The sequence below is a fragment of the Pleurodeles waltl genome, chromosome 4_1 (assembly GCF_031143425.1).
Source record: "Pleurodeles waltl isolate 20211129_DDA chromosome 4_1, aPleWal1.hap1.20221129, whole genome shotgun sequence".
In the NCBI taxonomy this organism is placed as follows: domain Eukaryota; kingdom Metazoa; phylum Chordata; class Amphibia; order Caudata; family Salamandridae; genus Pleurodeles; species Pleurodeles waltl.
The window spans coordinates 192,115,344-192,137,220 of record NC_090442.1 but is presented as its reverse complement, the minus strand read 5'-3'; positions in this window follow the sequence as shown (position 1 = coordinate 192,137,220).

Below are 21,877 nucleotides of genomic sequence, written 5' to 3'. Positions count from 1 at the left end.
TCTTGGATTTGCCGGGACAGTCTCAGATTTTCACCAGCTGTCCTGGAGGATTTCGGGAAATTTAGTTCATGTCCCGGTTTTTAGAGAGGGTCAACTGAAAACGATGGAAGGTGTCTTTTTAACTCTTCCAGAGCAAGGATAGATAGCCCTAGTTTTCCTATCTCTTTTCATTAACCCAGGACTTCCCCCCACCTAGGAGCACTGTTGCTGTTTGTTATAAAAAAGGAATTTAATCAAGAGGCATGGCCCTGGCATTAAATATTGCATTTTATTTATGTCGTTAGTGCCTCTTCTGTAATTCTATGCTGATGAGTGTCTTCATTCTATGTGCTCAGTTGAAGTGAAATTGTAGTCCTTCTTCAAATTTTGTGAAATGTCCCGGTTTTTAGCTTTAAAGTTCTGGTAACCTTACCAAATGACAAGTTACCGGATTCACTATGGATGGACACCAATCTCACCCTCATGGTACACAGACTGAGGATTTCACACTGCAGCAACTTTCCCAGTAACATCTCCTCACCCACAACACAATTTTTTTTCAGTATTCAATATACAAAAAACAAAACTATTGTCTTGTCATAAAGTTACATTTGGTGGCGTAATTTTGCAGTTCTCTAGCACTATGATTATTAATTTCTAAAAGAATGAGTGAGGGCCCAAACCCTGCTCAGATGCATGTTTCTGTTTAGTCTCAAATCTCATTCATGACTCTTTAATCTACTACCACACACTCGCTGTTGCTTTATCTCACTCTCGGTTGGTTTTTGCTTTCTCCCTTTGCGACTGTTTTTCGGTCTTTTTCTTACTACTTTGTTACCCTTTGTGTGTTTTCACTCGCTTGCACCCCGTAAATACCTGATGAGGAAAAATAAGCTCAGACCCTAAAAATGAGTGCTGGTGGCCACCCTCGGCAACCACCGGTGCAAATTAAGCACTGGTCTTGTGTCACTCAGGGACGTCTTTTGGCTTGGGTGACCAGGGCCCACACCCAAGGCGCCAACCTTTAGTGGGGCGCACTGAGCTGTCGGCGTGAAGGCCTCCCGAAGCTGTCTCCCTCTGGCCTAACTCCAGTGATTCTGCCTAAACAGCTTTTAGTCTTTTTTGTTTTAACATGCTGCAGGCACCATTTTTAACATCTATCAATCCTCACAATTGTTCTCCCATCTCTTTCAGCCCCTGCCGTCTCACATGTTCACGGCCCATTACCCCACCACCACCATTAACCCTCCACCAGTGTGAAGGAGGTGAGATGTGGGTAATTAAGGTGAGTTGGGGGAAGACCAGAAATGTTTGTGTTCAAGAGGCCAGTCATAGCTGTCAACTAGCAACTGACCTATGAACAGCTTTGAACACCAAACGTGTTTCAGCCCAGGGTGCTATCTGAGCAAAGGCCGGCCCTGGTGTCACCAAATGTGTAATCACTTTGTCGACTCTGTAAGCACGAGAAGCCTTGTACGCTGACCATGTAACCCGCAGACTATATATAGAACTCCGCTGCAGACCTGCCAACTCATACGGCGCCACCGTGTGACACACGATTTTGGCTCTGATCACACGGTCACACGGCGAGGAGCCGTTATCAGACCGTGGCAGGGAAAACGAGCTGAAAGCCAGTGTAAACAGTGGTTTTAATCTCGTTTTCAGAGGTTTTCAACCTCCGGCGTTCGCCAATGGGTGTGTAATCACCCGATCAGTGCTTAAATGGAAATGTCGAACTGCAGGTACTCAATCTAAGTACCTGTTTGCTATTGAGCACTGCCGGGACTCTCCCAATCCATTCATTGCAGCGGTGCTGAGAAGAGCAGGTACTCTCCCTTCCAAACAGACGAAGTGCAGGTACTCGGTACCGGACAGTACCTGCCCATTTAAAGCACTGCACCCGAAGACATCGGCAAAAGCTTCAGCAAGCTTTTGTTTCTTTTTTTAGAGGAGAGGGGTTGGGGCAAAAGTGCCTCTGAGGTGCTTCTCGGCACTAGGCCCCGCCCCAACCTCGGTGTGATTTTGGTGGTAGTTGGCAGGTCTGCAGCTAGCAATACAGGATTGAGTTAACTTTCCTGCCCCCTCTCAACTACAAAGGAGCTCGAACGGAAGTGGGGCACCCCGCGTGCATTCTGCACCAGTTCCCCTCACGCAAGTGCCGTGCACCTGGTGTCTGGGGCCGCTTTGGTTGCGAGAAGTCATGCACCTGGTCTCCGGGCCCCCTCTGGTTGCGGCTGTCTCCACAGTCACCTCCAGCCCTCCCTCGCCACCTCTGCGTGGTACCGGGCTCTAAGCTGCTCGCAGCTGAAGTTAAAAGCGTGTTTGCTGCAGCACTGAGCAGTCAGACCCGCCCCCCACCCCGTCCCTCTCAGAGGCAAGGTGCCCCCTGTTCCGTGGCCGCCTCTGGGCGCGCGCTCCCCGCTTCGAAGCACAGGCTGAAAGAGCCCGCCTTTCCCGCCGACTGACTGCATCCTTTCAGGAACGCTGGACTTGCTGCTGGCTGGGAGCGCTCGCGGTCCCCGGGGACAGAGCTGCACGCATTAGCCGGCCTGAGCCCACCGTCGGCTAAATTGTCCTTATCTGCCGCCGCTGCCTTCCGAGATAAATGGCTCTATCAGTTTCTAATATGTTCCTGGCAGAGTGAGACGGCGGCGCCTCTGCCGCTAGTATGTGCGATCCCTCATATCGTTCTTCGAGGAAATGGGACACCGCAGGGTCTATTGGGGTTTCTTAAAAATGGGAATCACGCTTGTAAAGTCGCGAGCCGCTAGCAATGACTCGGACTCGAGATGAGGTATATAGATTACCTTTATTACTCTCACACTTTATTCTACAATTACCTTTCCCGCCTTTGGTCCCAATATATATCTATTCCACTATGTCACAGGGGGACACTACCACTCTGGCTATACAAGAGGGGTGAGGTCCCAACAAACACCTACACGTCCCACTGATTGGGCTGACCCATGCCCGGGCTAACATTATATTCATCCCCAACTGGAAACAAACAACAAACAAAAAAAAGAAAACTCAAACACAGTAAGTTCAACAAGAAACATAGTCATAATCAAAACAGGTGCATAAAGTGGAGACCGCCAAAACGTTCCTTGTGTGCTTCCTTCAGTCAGTTACAAAATCCGCATACCACCGGGAATGGTTGGGATTGTACCTCAGGTGGTACCGCCCGCTTTCTAACCTCCCTGATGTCGGTTTCTCCCTCCTCACAGTGCTGGGTGCGTCCCCTCCCAGGATGGGAGCCCCAATCGGCCCTGGTAGTGACGGGGACCTCGGCCCCTGTTGGCTCATTGCAGCACCTCTGGCTGCCAGAATGCTTTGTCCAACAGTGGTATCGGGTAGAACTGGAACCTCCTTGTTGCTCTGACCCCCGGTCGTTTCGGAATTGCCATTGTTGCCATCCCGGGGGGGGGGGTGATGAGGGTGAGGCGTTTGAACTGGGAGATGTTCCGGTTTATCCTTTAGGGCCCCCGATCAGTGGTCACCTTTGTTCCCTTCACAGCGTTCACAGTCCATGGTTCTGCCTTGAAAGGAACCAGGACGGTGTCCCCCACTTGGATAGCAATTACTCGGGCTCTCTGCTTCTGAGAGGCATAGTCGTTGGTGCGAGACCTCCCCTCGTGGATTTGCTCTGGGGCGGTGGCTGGACCGCCCATGACGGGTGGTGTGGGATGGCGTCAGTCACAACTCTCCCAAAACAAGGCTGGCTTGGGGTCACGCCAGTGGTGGCGTGGGGTGTGACTCGGTACTCCCAGAGGAAGGCGTAGATGGCACTTTCGATGTTTTGGGACTCTGCTATGGCGATGCGGATTACCTTGTTTAGTTTTATGACAAACTGTTCTACCTCTCCATTTGCCTGGGGCCACCTGGGCAAGACCCGGCGATGTTTTGTGTTTGTTGACTTTAGAAAGTCTGCCCACTCGCAACTGTTAAATGGGGGCCAGTTGTCTGTACAGATCTCCCCGAACAGACCAGGGGTAGCCATCAGTTTCTCCATCTTTGGAATAACAGTGGATTCTGATGTAGACTGCACGAGCTCTACCTCCGGATATTGCGTGTAATCATCCACAACCACCACCACCATGTAGGAGCCGTCGGACAGGGTCCCGAAGTCTGCGCTGACCATCTGCCACAGGGCAGTGGGGCTTTTTTTGGTAATGACTGGTGCTGGGGGACCCGGAGTTCCACTGGCTTGGCAGACGAGGCACCCCTTAACAATGTCCTCCATTTGCTGGTCTAGCCCTGGGAACCAGACCTTACTCCGGAGTCGGTTCTTGGACTTGATGATGCCCTGGTGGGCTCCATGTGCCAGTGACACAGCCCTGGACATCAGGCAGGAGGGCATTACCAGGAGGAACCCTCGCAGTAGACACCCATCATCACTCACTGAGAGCTCGTGCCGGACGTTGAAAAGAGCCTGAAGCCTGGCTTTGGCATCGGTGGGGCGAAAAACCGCGAACGTTGCAGCAGACGCCAGTCACCAGACCGGGTGGCCGCCACGACAATTTGTAGGCATTCTTCTTGTCTTGTGGCTTCCACCACTTCATCGAGCGGTATGGGTAGTGGCCTGGCCCGGTCGACCCCCAACCAAACATATTCTTCAGTTTCTAAAGCCTATTCGGCCGCATGGAGTGTGGCTGGGTGGGCGAGGCGCAACAAAAACGTCTGCAAGGTTCTGAGTGCCTGGTTGGTACTCTACAGTGAAATGGAACTCCTGCAGCCGCAGTATCCACTTTTCGATCCGTGGTGGCGCCTTTGACGAGGATCCCTTGAAGAGGGGAAGCAGTGGCTTATGGTCAGTCACCATGGTAAAGGCATTGCTGTAAAGATAGAGGTGGAAGTGTTGACACCCCCAGTGCATGGCGATGGCCTCCCACTCTATCTGGGATTATCACTGTTCCGTAGGAGTAAGGGTGCGGCTGGCATAAGCAATGGGGGCCCACTCCCTGCAGTCTTGTTTCTGGGTCAGAAATGCACCCAGGCCTGGCTTCAACGGCCAGCTGCGACTCACAGCGGGGATCAAAGAACGCTAGCGTGGTGTCTGCCAAGAGGGCGATCTTTGTATCTTGAAAGGCGCTTTCTTGCTCTTCGCCCGAGGTCCATGGGTGGTCAGCTCGGGTGAGCATTCTCAGGGAGGCAGTGAGGTCGGACAGATTTTTCATGAACCGGCCACAGTAAGTGACCATACCAAGAAAACTCCTGAGATAGAGGTTGGAGCCGTGGCCTCCTGGATGACCCTCACTTTGTGCAGGTCTACGCCGATCCCGTGTTCCGAGAACCGGTATCCAAAGAAACAGATGTCTCTTTTAAGGAATTCACACTTTTTTCGGTGCAGCGTCAGTCTGTGCTCCTGCAGTCTTGTGAACACCGCTCATAGCTTCGCCATGTGATCTTTCAAGGTGGAGGCATGCACCAGAATATCGTCCCTCCCGTTGAGGACCCCTGGGAGCCCTTGCAGTACCCCCTTGATGGTGTGTTGGAACACCTCCGCGGCACTGAAGATGCCAAAATTTAGGCGGGTGTATCTCCAGAGGCCCATGTGTGTGGAGAAGGTGGTTAGTGGCCGGGACGCTGGGTGTACAACAATCTGGTGGAACCCTGACCGAAGGTCCATTTTGGAAAACCACTTGGCTCCTGAGACTTCCCCTATGATGTCGTCTATGGTTGGGGTTAGGTGCCTCTCCCTCTTAATGGCCTGATTGGGCAGGCACATGTCCACACAGATTCGGACAGCTTCAGGCTGCTTGGGCTTCCTTGCGACAACAATCGGGGACATCCACGGGGTAGAGCCTGACACCCTTTCGATTATGCCTGTTCGCTCCAAAAGCTGTAGTTCACGCTCCACTTTTGGGCGCAGATGGAAAGCCACCCGTCGGTGTCGGAGGGCAACAGGGGCTACAGAGTCATCTATATGGAGCTTGAGAGGTGGTCCCTTCAGGCAGCCAAATCCAGTGAAGATCGAGTCAAACTCTCTCACGAGGTCCCCCAAGCTGCTAGTGTGAACACTGAACACAAAATGCACCAGGTTGAGGCTTTGGGTGGTCTGGCAGCTGAGTAGGAATCCTGACCCTTCCTGGGACACATAGACCTTGGTTGTTACTTTCATGCTTTCATGGGCGACTTCCCCTATGAAGACTCCGGCTATCTCTAGTGGGTGTGTGCTTCCAAAAGTGTAGACTTGCACTCGTGGGGGTTTGAGTGGCGGTGGTTTTGGAAGTCCATGATACCCCTCGAAGGCCATAAGGTTTATCGAGGTCCCTGTGTCAATCAAGGCTGAAATGAGTAGGCCTTGCAGAAGCATCTGGCATGTAGGTAGCCGCCGGTTGCAGACTGCCTGCACAACATGGACTACTTGGTGGTCATTGTCTATGTCACTGTCTGACGAGGTGGTTGGAAGGGCAGCTATTACCCTGACGGTCTTCTTCGGTGTGGGCACTGCCACCTTTGGTGAGGAACAGCAGATTTTTAAGTGATTGAGCTTCCCACACGCACCACAGGTCTTCCCTCTGGCTGGGCAACCCCCGGGGTGTGGCAAAGGGCGTGTGCACCACCTGCAGGGTTTGTCCCTCAGTTTCCCTTTTTGGCCCTCGGCCCTCACCTTCGATACGCCTATGATCACTGCGTTGACTGGCTCTGTTTTTATCTGGACAGTCGGCGCCTGTTCCATATGCACGGCCCATGCCTTTGACAGCTCTTCTGAACGTCCAAGGGTGAGATTGTCCCCCATCCACATGTTTGGCTCTTGCAGGATGCGCTCCCTGGGTTTTGTTGAGGAGCACCCTTTGATGAACTGTGCCCAGACGTCGTCTTCCTCATTGGGCAACGTGCAAGTGCTGGCCAGTTCCCGTAGGCGCGCATAAAAAACATCTACTGACTCGTCTGACTTTTGGCGCTCTTGGCACAGCAAGAAACGCTTATAGTCCGGATTCGAGTAAGGCTCGAAGTGCACAGTGATCGCTCCTTTCAACGTGTCGTACGTGTGAGGTGTTGCTTCTACCACAGATTTAGACACTTTGTGAATATCTGCCCCTCCTAGATGAAGGAGTAGAGGTCTTTTGCGCTCAACTTTGACCTCTAAAGACTAAAAATAGGTTTCGAGGCGTTCTACCCACGCTTTCCACCTTACAGCTTGGGTGGGGGGGACACTGGTGATGGTAAAAGGCTCCAGGGCAGGGATGCTAGCCATGTCGAGTGATGCACTGGGTTGCCAGCCGGGTTCAGAATGTGGTGCCTGAGTCTGTTACTGGGGAGTGTGACATCCTCACCTCAGTCAGCGTCGCTGGTTCTTCCTCAGCTTGCACGCCTCCTCTGATTTCTTCCGATGTAGCCACTGTGCAGGGTAGGACTCCCACAGGGGCTATTGAGTGGTGGATCCCCTGTATGTACGCTGGGGGGAGCGCACGTGTGGGGTGTTTACTGTTGTCGGGCAGACCACAGTATCCAGATGCTGGACTGTTCACCAAACGCGGCGTGTCAAAAGAGCCGCGGGACGTACATCGGTGGCAGAGCCACTCGTGAGGGATGCCCGCTCAGAGCCACTGCCTTCCAGAGAGCTGCAGGAGGTGCCATGAGGGTGGGGCCGCATGTGCTGGGCTGCCGGCAGCTGGGAGGCGCGCTCTTTGCCCTGAGCGTGGCCAGGGACTGCACCGGGGGCGTGTCGGGTCAGGCCGACGTGTCCGGGAGGGGCAGCCGGCAGTTTCAAGGCATGCCGCCGTGAGTACAGGCTCTGTGATGCTGGGGCAGTGTGCACTGCAGGCGAGACACGGCACCAACCGCGGGATCTTTGGCACGCGGACGATGCAGCCGGTAGGTGGGTCCTCCTCGTCGCCAGTTGTAAAGTCGCGAGCCACTAGCAATGACTCTGACTCAAGTTGAGGTATATAGATTACCTTTTTTGCTCTCACACTTTATTCTATAATTACCTTTCCCACCTTTGGTCCCAATATATATCTATTACACTAAGTCAAAGGGGGAGGCGGCCACTCCGGCTATACAAGGGGTGGGGTCCCAACAAACACCTACGCGGTCTCACCGAGTGGGCTGACCCATGCCCGGGCCAACACTACAACACTCTCGGTCTGACTTCTTTTTGATGGAGTTGCATGAAACAGGTTCCTACCTTTTGAGGCCAGCTGACAGCAACGAAAAGCCCAGATTTAATATGCGCAATGTAGGGTGGCGTTGCATAGTTATTCATTTATTCAGATTTTTTTATAGCGCCTACAAAGCCCAAGAGTGTCGCAGCGCTTTACAAATAACAGTAATATAAAAGAAGAAATAAAAATAAAGCAAGTTAAAGGACTTCAGGTACAGCGGTGCAGGACAACAGGGATCAAAAAAGTTCAGATAGTGATAAGTTACAATAAATCTTAAAATAAGACCATATATACATGAGCCAGCGAAACGTCAGCCATACTCTACTCCAAGGGCGTCCAAAGTATATAACCAACTGAAAAGTCACTCTGAAACTAAGCAGAAGGGCTATTTGGGAATATATTAATTATGAGAAAGTCAGTTGTTTCCTAACAACTGAGTGAGAAGGCAAGGTCTGGGTGTGAGGGGGAAGTGGGTTCCACATTTCTGGTGTAAAAACGATTGATTTAGAGTGCGCATTTTCTTGACTGCGGGAGCTTAAGGATAGGGTAACCAGATCTTGAGCACCAAAAAACAGGACACTTTGCAAAAACAGAAAGACTGCATTTTTACAGCAAAGGAGCATCTCAGAATGACAGCTCCCATCAACATCGGTACGCAGAAGAGGCACTAGAAAATAAATAAAATTTAATTTTTTACAACCAACATCATACCTGTTAATTAAATGGCTTACTCATAACAACGGCTGACTAACACTGCTTTGGAACACCTAAAAAAGTACCTCTCACTATTTTCAGTCGACCCCCTCTAAAAACTGGGACATAAGCCAAATTTGCTGAAAGCTGCCAGGACAGCTGGTGAAAACCTGGACTGTCCCGAAAATCCGGTACACCTGGTCACCCTACTTAAGGAAGACGAGAGCCAGTGCTCTGAAGTTGAAGTGGGCTGCTGCAAAGCTTCAGTTTGTTGGCTAAGTGATGAGAATGGCCAGAGTGTAAGGTCTTGTGAACAATCCAGGCAATTTTGTACTTGGATCTGCATTCGATACAGAGCGGGCCTAGAGGCCGCAGAACAGGGGAGATGAGCCTGAAGTGACCAGATCTTCAAGCCAATTAAACAGCAGCATTCAGTGAGGCTTCGATGGGGGCTAGATGATTTTGAGGAGTAAGGTAGTGGAGTCTTGAAAGGACAATAGCTAGGATGACTCCTTTGATGTCTTGCTCTGAATAGAAGGATTAGATGACACAAATGAGTTTCAGTTGGTAGTTAACATTTTATGCAGAAAGTTTCATGTGGGCTGTTGGACCTGGCCCATTTTGCAGGGTTATCCCCAAACTTCTTCCTTCATCCTCCTCTTTTTCTGATCCTCTTTTGTTGGCTTTAGGACTCTGGGCACTTTATCATTAATCATCAGTGCTAAAGTGCATGTGCTCTCTCCTTTAAACTTGGTTTAATTGGCTTACACCTGTTTGGCACATTTAATTTACCTATAACTCCCTTGTATAGTTGAATCCCCTATACCCAGGGCCTGTAAATTGAATGCCACAAGTGGGCCTGCAGCGCAGCGTGCACCACCCACAAAAGTAGCCTTTCAAATCTTTCTCAGGATTGCCACCTCAAGGCCTGCGTGCACAGTTTACAACATATTGACTTGGCATCTAAAGTTACTTGCCAAGCCTGGAACTCCCTTTTTACTACATGTAGGTCAGCCCTTAGGTCAGACCTAGGTAGCCCTACAGGCAGGGTGCTGTGTAGGTAAAAGGTAGGACATGTGCCTTCATTGTGTGGCATGTCATGGTAGTGACAAACAGCCTATTTGGTTTCTCACTGCTGTGAGTGCAGGCCCTCTCATAAGTTGGCATTTGGAATTTCCTTTTATATGTCTAATTTTTTATCTGTGAGGAGTAGCATGGGCATGTTTGGTATGTTTGGAATGGTAGTTAGAAATTCTGCTTATTGGTGTAGATGGAATTTTTTTGTTACTACTGTGGAAATGGCACTTTTAAAAAGTGGGCCTTTGACTGTGCTTATGACTCTTATCTTTGCAGCCTGACTCCAATCCACGTCTGGGGTAGAGTGACAGCTGGGCCTTGTACATACTTTCCAGACAGCTAACAGACAGGGAGGGTGAAGTTGTAACAGGATTACATCTGCTTACTGAGTGGTCTTCCTAGGCTGGGAGAGTGGGAGGCGGGGCACACTTACATTTGTATAGGCTGTGTCCTGCCCTCAAACAAGGAGTCCGTTTACCCATTACCGATGTCTGGAGACAGGGCTGGGGCTGAAAGTGGGTGTTGTGCACATCTGAAGTTCTTTCCAAGTGCCCCCTAGATCAAATACATTTTGAGTATAAGTACAGGGGCTTAGCCCCATGTTTTTAGACACTGCGTGTGACTTGTAACCAGATGCTGCTGGCTCTACATGCTGCACCTTGCCAGAGACTGTGGTGCTATCAGAAAGGACCGCCATTGGGACTACTAGCCTGTTGGACTGAGAAAAGGACTGCCTCACTGAAAAGGTATCCTATTTGCTGGCCTACTGGATGCCCAACGGTCCTGGGTACCCCCAGTTGTTCTCCAGGGGATGGATTGGTGGCCTTCCTCCCCCTCTGATTGCTCTGGGGAGTCTAGGGTCCTGAAGGGCCCTATCTCTGCAGTTTGTTTCTGCATGGCGCTGTGCCCCCAGCACGTGGGAGTGCTTTGCCCAAGAGGAAGTTGTTTGGGCTGAGCGAGGCCTCCCAAGTTGGACTGACCAGTAGGGCCCTCTATAAGGGCAGCGTGAGGAGCGCTGCCTTCCTTGTCACAGCCGGCGCATGCTGGGCGCTGAGTCAGGAGTCCAGGAAGCTTGTGGGGAGTGTGCCCGTTCCCCCCCGCCACGTGGCCTTCCAGAGTTAAATTTCCCCCCTCTCCCTCTCCGTGGAACTGCCTGGGAAGGAGGACTACAGCGCTGTCTGCTGGCAGCAACCAGGAAGCGTGTACGAAGCACGGTCTTTCCAGTGCCCCCTGGGGAACAAGCAGGCACCTCCGTTGTTGGCAGTCCCGGGGCAGTGATACCGTACTCCAAGGATCTTGCGCACAGGGGTGTAGGAGACACTTAATTTCTGAGGCGGACAGTTCTGTGGAATCTCCATTGACCTCATGCAAAAGTACCCATTGTCTGTGAGCCGCAGGCTCCAATAAACGTATACAGTTGCATAGTTCTGAAGGGAAAAAGTTAACTATTGATAAAACGGGCATGTAATCATAGTTTATAAACAATATTTATTGGTTTTATATTCTGCAAGGTAAAAAGAAAATAATTGAAAATGAACCCTGCATCTTCATGCACCAAGCAAACAAGGGTTCTAGGTGAAAAAATAAAGAATAAGCAAAATGTTCTTAGTGACATTCCTAAACCTCGAAAAGCAAATGGACTAATCAGAAAACACTCTTTCTCGCTGCATCCTCCTTACACCTTTTTTCCTTTAATTGAAAAGAATGAAAGTGCTTAGAAACAGTGCTTTTAAAGACCCTCAACCAGTTCACCAGTTGACAATTCCCTTGCGTTAGCAGACAGCACCCCTCAACCACTAGATATGGTCCTGTGTGTAATTTCAGCCAAAGAACTAGGTTTTTCATCTATACAAATTTTTCCATTTTTAATAAAAGCATTGCAAGGTATTGGGTTATTAGTTTATTTTGCAGTTTTATATAGCACAATTGCGACCTGAAGGTATTAGAGCACTTTATATGAACACCAGTTACATTATACAAGGACACATTCATTTTTAGAAGAAACAGGTAGATTAAGTAATTTGCCCAGAATTACAGGATGTTGAGCAGACGCCAAGACTGGAACCTTGAGCCTCAGCTCCAAAGTCAGCAGCTCTAGCCGTTATGCCCCATTCTCCCTCTGCCTGCGGCTGACTACCCACCTCAAGTAATAATTACAATCCTTGTCAGGGTGAACCCTAAAAAGTCACTAAATTAGCCTGAGCTCAACCCCCTGGTAGCTGTGGCATATAGCAAACAGGCTTAATTTAGGACAATGTGTGAAGTAAGTATGCAGTACCAAAACAGTAATAAAATCGAAATGCCAAAAAATAAAAATCCCCAAACTGAAATAGAAAAACAGAGTTGAATCGATTAACCACAATGACAAAAATCCAATAAAGGGAACCAGAGATGTGAGTTTTATGTAGAAATAGTTCCAGAAAGCACAAAGCACCAATGAGTCAATGCTTTTGATTGACGTGGATCTAAGTGAAATTTGAAGCTGACTACGATGGAGCAGGTCAGATACACCAACCACATTTGTCCAGGTTAAAGATTGCACCTTCTGACTTTAGCTCTTTATGTCCCATTCCACAACAACAGTACACTTATTTCGTCCCTCCCCACCCCACCCCAGAACCTCCAGGGAGGCATTTAGGAGTCTCACAGAGTGTTAGGCAGACACCAACAGCAGGTTCCATTCCAGGTCCTGTTGCCACTGGTTAGCTGGGCAGTTGTTGGAAAAGCCTCTTGTAGCTTCTTGTGTCCATGTCGCTTGAACAGGGGGTCAGCCATATAACCCTTTGGTCCACTTCTTTGTCCTGTGTACAAAAGGCAGCATGTCCAGTCATTCGGGACTCCTCTCAGGTCACAGATAGCAGGTACAGTCCTCTACTGTTCTTCCTCAGGTCTGAGAGTGTTCTGAAGCGGGTCACTGAATGTGCCATATTTATACCTGCCACGAGCTAGCAGGTGAAAAAGATTCCTGGGCACACCCTAACCAATGGGGTATAAGTTCCTGGGACTAACCCTGCACACGCTGGGCTTTTTGAAGATGGTGAAAGACTTTGGCTACACTAAACATGTGCTCTGAGAGATCAATGTGTATGTTTGGAGTGTACTATAGTAACCCCAGCATCCTCTCACACCTAAAACTAAAATCTAGTTTCTGATAACCATTGCATTCCCAATAAGCCCAGAGACAGATGTATTTTAGGAAAAGGCAGGGTTTTCTAAAAACCAGACTGCAGAACACAGGAATTGCCTTAGCATCCTGTTTTGCCCTATGAAGTGCACCCCAAGTATTATATGTATGACCCATAGACATATGTCTCATAGGACAATCTGCTTTCCCCATATTATTGGATTTTTAATAATTATTAAAAATGTATTTAATTATTTCTATAGCTAGTCCTATTCATGGGTTAGAGGTTTAGGATTTTAAGCTGTACTCTAGTTTTCGGCATAGGACAGCTATGCCTGCCACAGTGAAAATAGCTTTTGGCTGCTAGTCACTGTACAGTAGGACGTTAGCATAAAAGTGCTACATATCCTACTTTCAAATACCCTACACCTTGCCTTGGGAGCAACAAAGTCTGCTTAGTGGTGATTTATTACTAGTTAAAAGGGTGATTTGTACCCGTCAAAATATTTTATTGGCTCTTGTGTTAAGTTTTGAGAATCCAGTCAATATTGCATTACTTAAGAATAAGATCTCCCTTATTACATGAAATGTAAAAGGGGTGCGCTCTGCAACTAAAAGACATAAGATCATTGCATACTTGAAGAGAAATATCTTACTAAGACTGTGGTCTGTAGACTAGAACAGAGATGGAGGGGTCAGATATTCATGACAGGGTACTCCTCTTTTGCAGGGGGTGACCTCATCTGGATCAGCGCACGGGTCCCGTTCCCTGCCTCGCATACTGTAGTAAAGAGGGAAGATATGTGCTGGTGGCAGGTAAGTTAAATGGGCAGGAGTTATTTTTGGTCAGTATTTATGTGCCTAATCAGAAGCAGGTGCCATTCCTTGAATTGCTGACTTGGTCCTCTATGCTCATTGGAGGGGATTTTAACTGTGTCAGGGATGTACACATAGATCGCTCTATGCCACCTTTGACAGCTGCTCAGTACATTAAAGTGGCCAAGCGCTTTACTAGTTGGATAGCAGATTGGGAATTGGTGGATGTTTGGAGGCTCCAACATAAACACTATAGGGAATACTCATTTTACTCCAGTATGTATGATTGCGGATTTAATTAAATGGATTACAGTACAGTGCTCTAATCTAGTGATTCTGGTAAAAACCAGAAGGTATGTATCTCAACAATAGTTTATGAAACATGAGACATGACAGGGTTGCCTCCTTTTCCCTCTGCTTTTTGCTACTCTCTTAAACTTCTGGCGGCGGTAAGGCAGAGGGTGGGCGTTCTATAGGACATGGGTGCATTTTATATCACTTTACGGGAACTATTTATTATCATATGTTCACAGCAGGACATCAGATTTAGGGCCCACCACGCACCTTCTAGATGAGTTTAGAAGGGTCGCTGGGCGTAAGACAAATACTGCAAAGTCTTATTTCTTCTCGGTTAGCTGGAATGGGCAGAAACTGGACATAGCTGCAATAGGAATGCAGTGGGCCTCTCATACCTTTAAATATTTGGGGTAAATATACATCACTAAACAATGGACCTGAGATCGCTCTTGCCAATATGGTGGCCATGCCCAAGCCGCTATACTTTTACTAACTCTCTGGTCTGCGGCTCTGTCAAGTGGATTTCATATACACTCTCCTTCAACTACCAGTATGGAACAGAGGAAAACAGAGGGTTGTGTTGGAAGTCAGTAAAACACACAATTTTGGAATGGGGCCTTAGTGTTCCTGAGTTAGAGTTATGTTACCTGGCAGCCCATCTACAATGCATAGCAAGATGGAATGATGGTGTGAATGTTGAGGAACTGGGGAAATTGCGGTAGTAACCAAACCAGTATGCTCTGATTGTGGTTCCAATGTGGAAGTCCACCAAAACTCCTAGACCCAGTTTATTACTTTCAGGACCATTGAGATTTTGGAAACCAGGCATTGCAAGGACCCCTGGACAACCATTGTATGCCACAGCTTTGTTCTTGATTGGCCTCCAACGTGCGGAACTCCCTGTTTTGGCTCAGACCCTCGTCAATATTTGAACTGTGGTACACTGAAACTAACTTTTGAGGGACTATCAGGCACAGGACTATACATGCATTACTTCAGCATTGACGATAGGGGATAGTAGGCACATGGTTGCATATCTCTATAGAGCACTTATTGGAATGTTTAGAAGCGGTCTATACTAATCCAGAGAAAGATGGGAGACTAGTATAGGCCACAATATAAAGGACAAGGAATGGGAGAGAATATTAGCATATACTCAAAAAGTGCTTAGAAACACTAGGCTGAAGTATATACAATTTAACTTTCTACACCAGTCATACCTATTCTCCATTGAAATCTGTTAGATATATGAAGGAGACCCTAAGCCTTGTGCCCAATGCCAATTTCTATATGCAAATTACTTCAACACAGTGTGGGACTGTATCTGAATTGGGGAATATAGAGCTCAAATAACACAGCACGTAAGTGGGCTTCAAGATACAATTAATAAATGCAGGCCAGACCTTTGTTTACTAGGAGGATTCCCTAGTCTTAAGCCAAGAAAGGTGCATAATAGACTATTAGACTTGGTACTCCCATTGGTAAAACAACTAGTGGCAGTGATGTGGAAATCTAATCATGGACCAACATTTGCAAGATGAAAAAGGATGTTGAAGTTTGGGCTAGGGCAGAGGAATAGACATTAAGGAGAGATGAGTCAGGTGGAATGTGTAGGCGCCCATTGTCAGATTTTTGGTGGGAAGTGTTGCAGAGGTTTGTTAAATATAGGCCTATGCAAGGACCATTACAGGAGGACAGAGAAGTAGATTGATTGCAATAACATTGCTTGATGTGCTCCACTGTACTATAATATGTGTTTGCATTGACAAAATGGTGCCCCAAGTTGTAGGAACAGACTTAAAGGGATGATGGTTTGCTAGCAGCCACACAGCAAAGTGACTCCATAATCATCAGATCCAGTGAAAAATATTCATTGACTGACTCGTTTTGTTAAGTAGTTGTTTGTGTTTATACGTTATACCATAGCCATCTGAAGACGCACTTCATACCTACAAAAACACGCATATACATATATGTATGGAACCAAATTGTCCACAAGTGGAAAATATCGCGAGATGTGAACTGAAAACAATAATAAAAGAGGAATGACAATTTTTTAAAATATATTGGTTCCTTGAATTGAGATATGATTGTTTATTAAGAATTTCATGTGCCAGTTCTTTGAAAATGCGTGCTTCCCTGGAATACAAATGTAAACATAGATTTACAGGAGAGTTAAATGTAATTTGTGACAAACAGCTGTTCAGTGCTTAATAGTATTCAACCTTTCACCAAATGCAGAAAGAAACGGCAACCCATTGTCCTGCTAAACCTTTGCAAGCTACCTGGGGGGTGCAGCACACTTGTCCGACCCCTAGTTATAGCACCACGGAAAAGCTGAAGACGTCCTGGAGGGCGGCACTTTCATCCTCTTCTTTGTCAGCCTGAAGCTCAACTTAGAGGCAGCAGTCAGGGTATGGCTGAGGAGGCCCTGGAGGATGACTTTCTTTTGTCCCCCTTGTCCCCTCTGTCCCCCCAGTCCAAAATCTGGGAGGGGGGGTAAATCCCCTGCATCCCCCATACTTTCTACCCCAATGCTTGGACACCTGGTCAGGTGCAGGCACCTGGAGTCCCCCATGTGGGCCTCCTTCAAGCATGGAGTGCAAGAAGCAGCTCCAGTGCACTCACGCACCGGCAGAAGGGAAATCCCGCCCCTTCAGGATCGGCCTCTCTCGGATTGCTGGGCCTTGGAGAGCTCCGGACGCGCTACCAGTACAAAGCGGCTTGGGAGGAAGCCACAGAGGTTGACAGCCACCCCGCGCAGACGTGGCGGCTATCTATTGCGTTTTTTCACATGTATTGTATTGTATTGTAATAGTATTTATATAGCGCTTACTACCCCGATGAGGCGTTGAAGCGCTTTTCGGCGAGTAGCACGCTACTCATGTGGGGGACATAACGAGTTCTCCCCGCAGACAGGAGAGGTGTATGTGTGCTTACCCCCCCATATTAGCAGCATCCCTTCGGGGGCATTCACTCATTAGTTAGCAGGAAGGGGTGGCAATCCTCGACAGAGGTCCCACTCCTGCTCGTCCTGCTTGGAAATACCGTACTGACAGTGGCAGGCACAAGGGTACACCTGTGCCTTACAGTTTCCCCCAAATTACAGTATCACTGTCGTAGGTGTACAGGTGTTCCTGTAACTTACGGTTGATGCTCACATTACCGCCTATCATATAACAGAGGAGCTGCTGCACCGGATCTATGTGTTTTATGATGGTAATTTGTAATTCCAAAGTTACTTATGGTGTCAGATGACTGTAGTGGTAATATGGGTACTAGAGGGATGTTTGGTGATTCAAGTGTTTTCTCTCCCTAAGTACTGCATTTCATGACCTGATGTTATGTTATATGTCGTTTTCATTCTATTTTATGACCTGCCTTGGATGCATTTAGAGGGTGTACTGTTATGATGTGCAATGTGGAAATATTTCTTATAGTTTACATTATGATGGTTTGACACTTGCCTAGTTGACAAAGTAAGTATTGGGCTATGTTTTATATGTAATACGGTTAATTTTCATTTTAATTTTGTGTGGAGTCTCTTTTGTGGTGTATTTATTGTGTCACTGGAGTGTGTGTATTGTGCAACCGCTTTACACATTGCCTCTGGTATAAGCCTGACTGCTCTGGCCAAGCTACCAAGGGGGTGAGCAGGGATTATCTAAGGTGTGTAGTTCCCTTACCATGAATAGAGTGGTCGGTTCTGTCTAGGTTAGGTGCCTACCCTAGCCAACCAGAAACCCAGTTTCTAACATGGGCAATTAATTTCAGTCTGCTTTCCAGGGTGAAGCTAAGCGATCTGGCATTCTGGATAATCAAAGGGCAGTAGTTAATAATGTTGGTCAAGCATAGCCACTCTTGAACAGGAAGACTGTAATGATAAGAGAAGGAACTTTGTTTTATATGGATTAAACTTGAGACAGCATGAGATCGTCCAGGACTTAATTTTGATAGGAGTGGTTGCTAAGTGGGATGTGTAAGCAGAGGAGGAAACTTTCAAGCTAAGCTAAGTGTAATTGGTGATAGGGCAAGCCACAGTCCTTTGGAAGACAGCCTAGTAGTGTGAGATACTGCTTGAACAGATCTCTGTGGAACACCTTGGGGAAAAGCTACAGGGTGTGTCAGCGTGCTACCCCTTCACCAGGTTTGAGTGATTTTCTAAAAGTAAATCAATTCAGGTGGCCTTTTAGAGTGTGGATAAGGATTTCATGGTTGACAATGTCAAAAGCTGGCAAGAGATGAAGGAGGCAAGATTTGTCATTGTCCAAGATACTGAGTGCATCATCAGTTATTTACGGAATCACAGTTTCCATATTCCGACCAGGCCTGAAATTGGCTTAAAACTTGTCAAGCAGACTGGTATCTTCAGCGAACTGGTTCAATCGTATGTTGGCACAGCTGCTCAAAGCAAAGTGGCATAAATGACTGGATGGATTAACTACTACTCACAAACTTCTTTTTTCCATTGTCAATAGCTTTGCTTTGCATTACACCAAAACAGTAATAATGCATGCAATGGGATGTACCTGGAGATGACTAGCCACAGGATACTATGTAAACCCATATCATTAAATTAGCAAGACCTGCCGTTTTGTGAAATCAGAATGTCAAATGATACCAGGCACATGGAAAGGGTATGCAGAATATTATGTGATATTCACCCTTGTAACCTGTAATTGAAGCAAAAATATACATTTCATACAGTTTACCCATCTGTGGTTGTCTACTCATTGAAATTTGTACTGGGTGGTGTGCCTCAGGTGTAGGAAACGGGCCTCTTGTTTGCAGGACCCCCCATGTTTTGCCTGATATTGATGCCAACTTGACTGAATGTGTGCTGGGATCCTGCTAACCAGGCCCTAGAACCAGTGTTTGTTCCCAAAACTGTACCATTGGTTCCACAATTGGCACACCGCTGACACACAGTTTAGTCCCCTGTAAAAGGTGCCAGTGGTACCAAGGGCTTTGTGACCAGGAAGGGTCCCGAAGGGCTGTTGCATGTATTGTGCTGCCCTAAGGGACCCCTAACCAAACACATGCACACTGCCATTGCAGATTGTGTGTGTTGGTAGGGAGAAAAAGGGTAAAGTCGACATGGCATCCCTCTCAGGGTGCCATGCCCACAAACCACTGCCTGTGGCATGGGTAGGTCACCCCTCTAGCAGGCCTTACAGCCCTAAGGCAGGGTGCACTATACCACAGGTGAGGGCATTGCTGCAGGAGCAATATGCCCCTACAGTGTCTAAGTCCATTCTTAGACATTGTGAGTGCAGTGCGGCCGTATTAAGTACATGGACTGGGAGTTTGTCATTATGAACTCCACGGCTCCATGATGGTTTCAATAAAGACTGGGAAGTTTGGTATCAAACTTCTCAGCACAATAAACCCACACTGATGCCAGTGTTGGATGTATTGTAAAATGCACCCAGAGGGCATCCTAGAGATGCCCCCTATATGGTACCCAACCCTTTAGTGCAGGGATGACTAGTCTGTGCCAGCCTGCCACTAACAGACAGGTTTCTGACTTCAACGGGTGAGAGCCTTTGTGCACTCTGGGGTCAGAAACAAAGCCTGCCCTGGGTGGAGGTGCTTCACACCTTCCCCCTGCAGGACTTGTAACACTTGGCGGTGAGCCTCAAAGGATCAGGCCTCCTGTTACAGTGCCCCAGGGCACTCCAGCTATTGGAGATGCCAGCCCCCCTGGACCAGGCCCCTCTTTTGGCGGCATGTACGGCAGGAAAATTAGGTAAAACAAGGAGGAGTGACCACTGCAGCTAAGACCACCCTAAGGTATCCAGAGCTGAAGTGACCCCCTCCTTGCTGAATCCTCCATCTTGGTTTGGAGGAGAGGGACCAATAAGGATAGGAATGTGTTCCTCTCCCCAAAGAGAGTGGGCACAGGAAAGGTGTATCCACCCTTAAGGACAGTAGCCTTCGGCTACTGCCCTCCAACCCCTGTAACACCCCTAAATCTAGTATTTAGGGGCACACCTGAACCTTGCTCACCAGATTCCTGGCGACCTCAAGAAAGAAGAATGACTGCAAAGCTGACCCCCAGCAGCGAAGACTCCAGACACCAGCTGACTTGGCCCCAGCCCTACCAGCCTGTCTGCAGCTTCAAGACTCCTGCTCCAAAACGGCAATGCATCCGGCAGGACCTGTGACCTCTACAAACCCCGAGAGCACTGCCTGCCCAGCAGAGGACAAAGAACTCCCAAGGACAGCGGCCCTGTCCAGAAGAAACCTCCAATAAGGACTCCAGAACCCCCCTGGTTCTGTGAGCCCTGCCCACTCTGCACCTGAGGCCTACGGCCCGAGTCCAGGTGGCCCATCGGTCCAGAGAAGGTTTCCAGGCGATTCCAACCTCAAGTCTACCCTGGGTTAACCCCTCCTTGCCAACACAAGGAGACCCCTGCACCCGCAACCACATGGCCTTGGAGAATCCAACCAGTGGTCCAGCAGCGTCCAGTGGGCGACTCTCCTGCTAGTCCAGCCTTTGGTTTCCCGGACCTGACCCCCTGGACCCAGACTGCAGCATCTTTTGTGAACCCTGGGGTACCCCATTGAAAAGCACCCAGCTCTGTGTTTGCACCCTGCACCCGGCCGCCCGAGTGTGTGTTTGGTGTGGACCTGTGGGCCCCCCGGTGCTGACCTAAACCCCCCAGGTTTGTGCCCTGGAACTGCAGGTACTTATCTGCAATCTGCTTTCTACCAAGCACCCCAGTCCTCATAGGATTCCATTGAAAACCTGACACCAACTTTGACCTCTGCACCCAGACGGCCCTGTGTTGCTGGTGGTCAGCCTAAACTTTGGCCGGTGGACTTTCTAACCCCGAAATGCTGGAATCGTAAGTTGCATAGTTACCTATTAAATGTGCTAACACCCCCCTGCCCCCACCTTCAAGACTCTATTGACTCCTATGAAAAATTGCAGTGTCATCTTTTGAAATTGAAAAGTGTTACTTACTTGTAAACAGTTTTATCTTCAAAAACCAAATAAAGTACATTTGATACATATACTTGATACCTATGTACAACTACAGTCACCTGCAACAAAGATCTCATGGTTCTAGTAATAAAATAACAAAATATATTTTTGCTATATAAAAACAATTGGCCTGAGTTAGTCATTGAGTGTGTGCCTCATTTCTTGACTTTGCACTACTCTCTGATAAGCCTAACTGTTCGACCACACTACTGCAAAAGAGAGCATTAGTGTTATCTACTTTAGCCTCTGTTAAGCCTCTGGGGAACCCCTGGACTCTGTGCACACTATATCTCATTTTGGTATAGTACATACAGAGCCAGCTTCTTACATTGGTGGTACAGTGGTGGGGTCTACGACTTTGCATTTGCTGGACTACTAAGCCAACATCTGATCACACAACTAAGTTCCAAAATTACCATTAGATTCAATTTTAGATTTTTGAATTGACAATTTTTTCCACATTTTTAAAAGTCCTGCTAGGGCCTTGGTTAAGACTCCTTTAGCATTTTTTTAAGATTAAAAAGTTATTATAGTTAGGGTTGAGTAACCAGAAGTAGTTTTTAGTTCCTAAAAGAAATCCCCACCCTTAGTAACAAAATTAGCAGCTCAGAGGACATGGTAGTGGAACTCAACGTCACCCCTAACCTCCATCTTGGGATGAGCGAGCTAATGAATCTCTGCAGCCTCAGAAAAATCAAAACTGGTTAAAACCCTACCAAGATTAAGCTCCAGGAGCTCTCGGAAGAGTATGCAAAGGAACACCCTACTAAGGAGGAAGACATCCCCTCA